This window comes from Calidris pugnax, unplaced genomic scaffold, assembly GCF_001431845.1.
Source record: "Calidris pugnax isolate Ruff unplaced genomic scaffold, ASM143184v1 scaffold28, whole genome shotgun sequence".
Taxonomy (NCBI): domain Eukaryota; kingdom Metazoa; phylum Chordata; class Aves; order Charadriiformes; family Scolopacidae; genus Calidris; species Calidris pugnax.
In genome coordinates this window covers 233,057-239,447 of record NW_015090842.1, presented here as the reverse complement: position 1 = coordinate 239,447, position 6,391 = coordinate 233,057, and positions in this window count along the sequence as shown.

The window sequence follows — 6,391 nt, the reverse complement described above, 5'->3', positions numbered from 1 at the left end:
GGGGGGGGGGGAAGAGAATACTGCAACAGACAACAGTAATAAAAACCAATTTATACATGGTTTTCTCCATATTTATACATTACACGTTTATGTACTCTCAAACAGAAAGCAGCCAAGCTGGCAGACAGAACCAGCAGGGTCACAAATTCTAAATTAAAAGTAGTTAACAGAAAAGTACTTTGATCTTGTACAGATGCGAGAGGAGTTCAGGGAATGCAATATACACACCACAGGAATTCCCACGACACCCAGACTGGCACGTGCATTTACAGCCATCAGTGCTCAAACATCCTTCACTGCAGCTCTTTTTCCCATGGCAGCATATTCTTCGGTTTGTCCATGCCTGGGGAGGGACTGTCAAGATTAAACCAGTTTTCAAACCTATCTGAATAAAAGAATAAGTATTTATTTAGACTTAAATCTGCATGCACTTTGTCAGAACCATTTATAGACAGGTTGTATGGATTTTTCAGTTACTAACTCAACCAACAGGTTGCTTTGGGAGTTCACTGTAATTAGCTTTTATGAAACTATCATGATTCACAGACCATCTTTGAACAAATAAACAAAAATATTTTTATGCATTCATGTTGTTGAGTACTAAAAATATGGCAGCTCACGTACAATTCTGATGCAACTTAGGAAAACCTATGCATTTAAAAATATTATTCTGCTACAGTAACTTGTCAACTTTCAGAAATAAAGTAATTATGGTAATTGTTTTTTTTAATCTTACTCATGCAATGCTCCCCTCCTCTAACTACAAAAAAATAGTGGTAGTTACGTCGATAGAAGTGGCATTGTACTAGCGTGGAAAAAGATAGTGACCCAAAGAGACAATCTTTAGTACCCTTGTTTCCTTAGCCAGTATGGCACTGATCCATTTTCACAGCCACTGGTGGTGCAGCAATTGCAGACTCAATTCTTCTTCTCTGCCCAACTGCAAAGAACGTTCATGCTCCCATCAGTTTGTTCGCGCTCACTGCGTGTTCAGGGAAGCTCACGGCAAAGCGGCGCCCGTTGATGGCAGCGACGCAGAGGTACGAGTCACAAAGATTTCCTGTTTCTCAAAAGCAAGGCACACTAGCAAATATTTAACTGCCAAGCAATTTTAAATATTTCATCCCATGTCTATAGATTTACTGAAAGCAGAGCAATCCCACTTGGAGACAATTAGAGTTACTCACAGCAGTGTCCACATTTGGCTGGCACGAGTCTGGCTGTATTTGCGGGCAATTGACTCCATGCATTCCAGCACAGAAGGGCTCGTTGGAATTTCTGCTAAGCTCTGTAACATCCAGAGTTCAGGGCACAAAAAGTTAATGTAAAAAACATTAGCGATACATAAATCTTCATGTGCAAGCATTCACAATTTTAATGTTTCCACAATACAACCTTGTTCCAGAATTATTTGTATTTACTGAATAGAGTATGCTCTCTTCCTCGGGTAATTTTCATTCCAGTGGTCATTACTGAATGTTCTTCCTGAAGTTCTTCACAGGGAAGAGCAGACACAGAGCAAGGATCTGGCTCAATTTCTGACCGTACAGCACCAGCCAACAGCTCTGCAGCCGAATTAGCGATGGCCAGCGTTGGGCAGGCCTGGAGCCAGCAGTGCCAGGACAGCCCCAAATCTATTTTTGTGCTCTCCTGAGGGCCCCACATTCAGAGTTGCTGAAATACAGAAACCAGCAGCAGCTGCATAATCAATTTATGTGAAATCATTTGGAAATTATTAAGTCAGAGATTCAACAAGATGGTATCAAAAGAAGTGACTAAATTCTTCTCCAATCTCTCGTCATGCAACACTGAATTTGGACCACTGCGTCTAAATTTCAGTGTTACGGGTCTTACCAGCACTTTTTAAAGAGATGTGCAAAGTCACAGCAGCCTTGGGCTCTAATCATCCAAATTTGTGTTTGCAACTACTCCTTCATTAATTCTCGCCTCATCTCCCAGGTTCTGCTCCCACAGACAGCAGCCAGAGAGACCGGCAGGAGAAATGGCACTGGCCTCACGGGACACAATATCAAAACAACACACAAAGTTCACCCTGTTCTTGCTGTCTCAGAGCAGGGAGGGTTTTGGCTGTGGCACCCAAGGCAGGACACTTGTTTGGACCAACTGTCCCAGGTTAACTAGTCACCAAAGGGATTATTTTTCTGGGCAGTCAAAGGATGGCAGGACACTGAGACCTCTGTAGCTTTTCAGATGGTTAGAGTTGAGAAGTACCAATCTTGGGCATTTTTTTTTTCATTCAATACACAAACCTTACATACTCTAGTTTCATTTAAGGAATTTACTAGAAATACCTTGGATACATTTTCTCAGGTAAAAAGAAAAGGATGTCATGTACTAATGGTACCTGAGGTGTCTGCGTAATCCCAACTTCCATCACTTGTGTCCAGGCACTGACAGCGAATAAGGACACACAGCTCTTACCCTTTAAAGGACATTCTATTAGAAAACAGAAGAACAAACTTTGGAAATCAGCTAATATAGATAATTCTGCACAAGGATTGTGTATGGGTTGCTTTAAAGGTAGGGAAATAATAGGATACTGGTACCCTGCTCAATTAAGATAATCCAACAATGTGTATTTATTATATAAAGACCAAATGACCATGAGAAGCACTGAATAAAAGAGCATAACCCATACCAAAGAAAAAACTGAGTGATCCTGTTTTGCCTGAAAATAACCAGCAAATTAAAATGTTAAATAATAATAATAATAATAAAAAAAAAAAAAGACAGACAATCTAGTACTGAAAAAAATAGCTACTTAGGGCTGGCCAAAAAGACCTGACTTAACATGTTATTTGACAATTTCTGACAGTGGATATTTATTCTAACAGAAAAGCACTATATATAGTATAATTAATCAAAAATAAACACACTCAGTTAATTGAATAGTTATATATCAGACATTTTTCCAAATATAAAACCAAACCCATAATAATTAGGGACACTATAATAAATTATTTCTGGGCTATGACATTCTAGTATGTTCATTCAGTGAGATGTGTCAAATGAAATTATAGATATAAATGGTCATATTATTTGCTTCTATGATAGTTTCAACCATTACATTTTGCTATCACAGGAGAAAACGAGAGAAAGATTTTTGCTGTATATAGTATACATACCAAAAAACACATTTGTTTAAAAAATCATCCAGAAACAATACCTAATCAACCTTTACATCATAAAAAAAGCTGTAATTCAGAGGACAATTTGAAATTACTTCTTGTGTTAAAATATTATCACGAGATTTTCAGAAAAACTCAGCACTCAACAGTTTCCATTGACAACAATGAAGCTCAACACACGCTTCAGCAGGAATAACATGAGGGCTAATTGTGTTTAGTTGTGCATATGTAAAAAATAATGGTAAATACTACAGCTGATAAGGACAGACGTTGTTTCGGTGGCACTGCACAGTTAATAACACAGGGAAAACTCTGCCCACACAGCCAGGGCTGATTCATCTTTTCCTCCCTTCATTATGAATCAGATTCTTCATTATCTTTTTATTGAATGAAAACCCGGCTGCAGCGCAATCAGCGGGAGTTTTGCCATTGACGTCAGTGGGGTCAATCCTTGATTACCTCACCAACCAATACTAAAAATAGCCTCCTGTATTTAAATCTTAACCACAGCTTAACTACAGATTTTTGAAGGAAAAAAAAAGGCCTGTTGCAAAAAGGGAATATGGATGCCTCCCTGTTACCTCGGGGAGGCAACTGCTTCCAAATGAGCCCAAGCAGGAAGCAGGGTCTGGCTTTGCTGCTGTCACCGGCTGTCCTGCCACGGGGATAAGGGCCCTGCCGGGGCCTGACGCCCGTGTTCCCACAGACACCTTGGCAGATTTTATTTCACGGGTGATACCCGCTTGCCCTTTGTTCAAGATAATTGTTCCTAAAACAGTTCTCGAAATGAACAATCAGGCTCTATACATGCAAGAAAGCTTCAGGCAACATTTTTACAGGCAGGTATTTCTCACTGCAAAGTCTGGGTTCATACCACCTCGATCACACTTAGAACATGTCACTCCGGTGACGTCAGGCTGCAGAGCTTTCAAAGCTATAATGCTCCTACACAAAAACAAGATATAAAAATTAATTTTTATACATACACATCTGTTAATCCATTTGTAACCTACTGGAACAGAAATAGCAGGTTAAACTGAAAATAACCTGAACTGTAACGGCTTCACCATCTAATAAAACAAACCCAAATTGCCAAGATAGGCAAAGTACATTTGAAATATGAGACATGAAAACACCTTCATTAAAGTCAACTTCTGAACATGAGCCAAGTGTAATGTTTTTCAGAGAACACCTCCAAAACTGCCTCGCTTCTCCCCCTCACAGAACACGTTTTTGCATGCCACTCCATGAACTCCACTCTCTTTGCTGCAGGAAGGTGCACAACTTGCAATTCTCTAGCTAACCTGCCTCACTGCTGGAAGAATCTTGGGTTTCATTCATATTGAAATACAACCAAGCTTTCAAAACAATTTTGGTTTTTTTTTTTTCTGTTCAGGTGTACTTATGAGCTGGGTCAACTGGAGAATGGAGCAACAGGCCCTCAGTGGGAAGAACCCAAATTGCCCAGTACCTGTCTCTCACTCTCTCTGCCCCCTGTTGTGTTGTCTGTCACAGGGACAGACACTCTGGGACACCTACCTCTAAGTTAACAGGCTGGTTCTACCTCCACAGAGGTCTGGACTGTAAATGCCAACAGTAAAATACAGGAGGGACTGATCTGCTGGGTGATGGGGGCAAGTCACCTCCTTCTCACTAGGACACCTTAATGTCTTTGCTCATTTTGTAAAAACAGGCAATGAAAATCTTACAACAAATCTGCAAGTATTAGGTATCATTTCTGCAAATTACTTACAAATTAAACCATCCATCCCAATATTTTCTACAAGCAGCAAAGCAATAACTGCGTATTTCCCAATATGCAGACTTACAGTATCCCAAACAGTCCCCGTCCCCCCAGAGCTCAGAGCTGACACGTCGCACTGTTGGTGACACACATCACATGCCATTACACACGGGCAGGAGGCCGTGACTGGACGTGTCTGTCAAAGCCTCACACATCACAGGACAGCGTGTTGGGAGATGGGGAAGGGGAGCCTTACAAACTGGGGTTAAGAGACAACACGGCTTCACGGGATGTCTCCATCAAATGTTTTCACCCAAATCTTTGTGAATAATGTGGAGGCAGCAAAGCCAGCTCACAGGCAAACTGGGAAAGATCTTCCCCTAAGCCTATAGTCACTGCTGCAATAAACAGCCACTAAACATTTGACTCCCCTTAATATTCTCCTTCTTTAGGCAACTGTCCCTGTGATACAGATGTCTATAACACACACATCTGCCTGCAGGAGTCACTTCACTCTGTCCTATCCACAGACACAGACAAATGAAAAATTAAATTTGATCAGGTCTGTTTGTAAGAGTTCAAGGCCCTGAGCCAGAGCCCACCGGGGCTGGGGGTGTTCCAGCAACACGTCACTGCGTGTTGGCCCTGTGCTCATGTTCTGCCCCCCACACGTGTCATTGCCCACGGCCACAGAGGGGACTCTGGGCTCTGTGCACCTTTGGTCTGATTCAGCTGGAGTATTGTTATTTTCCTACATCGAGTGATACTTAACATACCCAACTTCACTGAGTCATTAGCTCGGAGTCACCATGACGGTGATAAGTTCTGGATACAAGTTCAGAGAACAAGCTGGTTCGGAAACTCCTACAAAAATTACTAGTCACAACAGCACAGGACTTAAAAGATCTTCTGGACCAATTCCTGTCACTTTGAGAATTCCTTAAAATGTCAGACACTGGCTTTTTATTTCACCATTTCACATTATTTTTATACAAATGCTAAGATGTTGAGATATTACTTCGCGTGTTACTCTTCTATAGCACCTTGATAGTATCTCAGCAGCTGATTTGCAAAAACAGGCTAGTTTTGTGCTCTTAATTCAGCTGTAAATCAATAACAGGTACAAATTATGGAGTTTTTGCCAGCTGTCTAAGGCAAAAGCTTATTAAAAATAAGGAAAAGTATCTTGATGGAAAAATGCTGGCCTGTAAAAACATGTATTACATATATTTCTTGTCATAATTTTGCAGATGGCAAAAGAGATCAAAAGTTCAGAGCAGCACGTCCAGAGCCACAGAGCAGCCCAAGAGCAGGTCTCTGGAGACACAGGGCCCGTCTGACCAGGCGTTCTCTTGCTCCTTGGGAATTAGACACACCATGCCTGATTATACGTGTATTTTCAGATACAAAATTGCAAATAGCAGTAGCATGAGGGACGGGGCGGGGGGGGGGGGTGGGTGGGGTGGGGGGGTGTGCCTATGGGCACCACTTGCTGTAT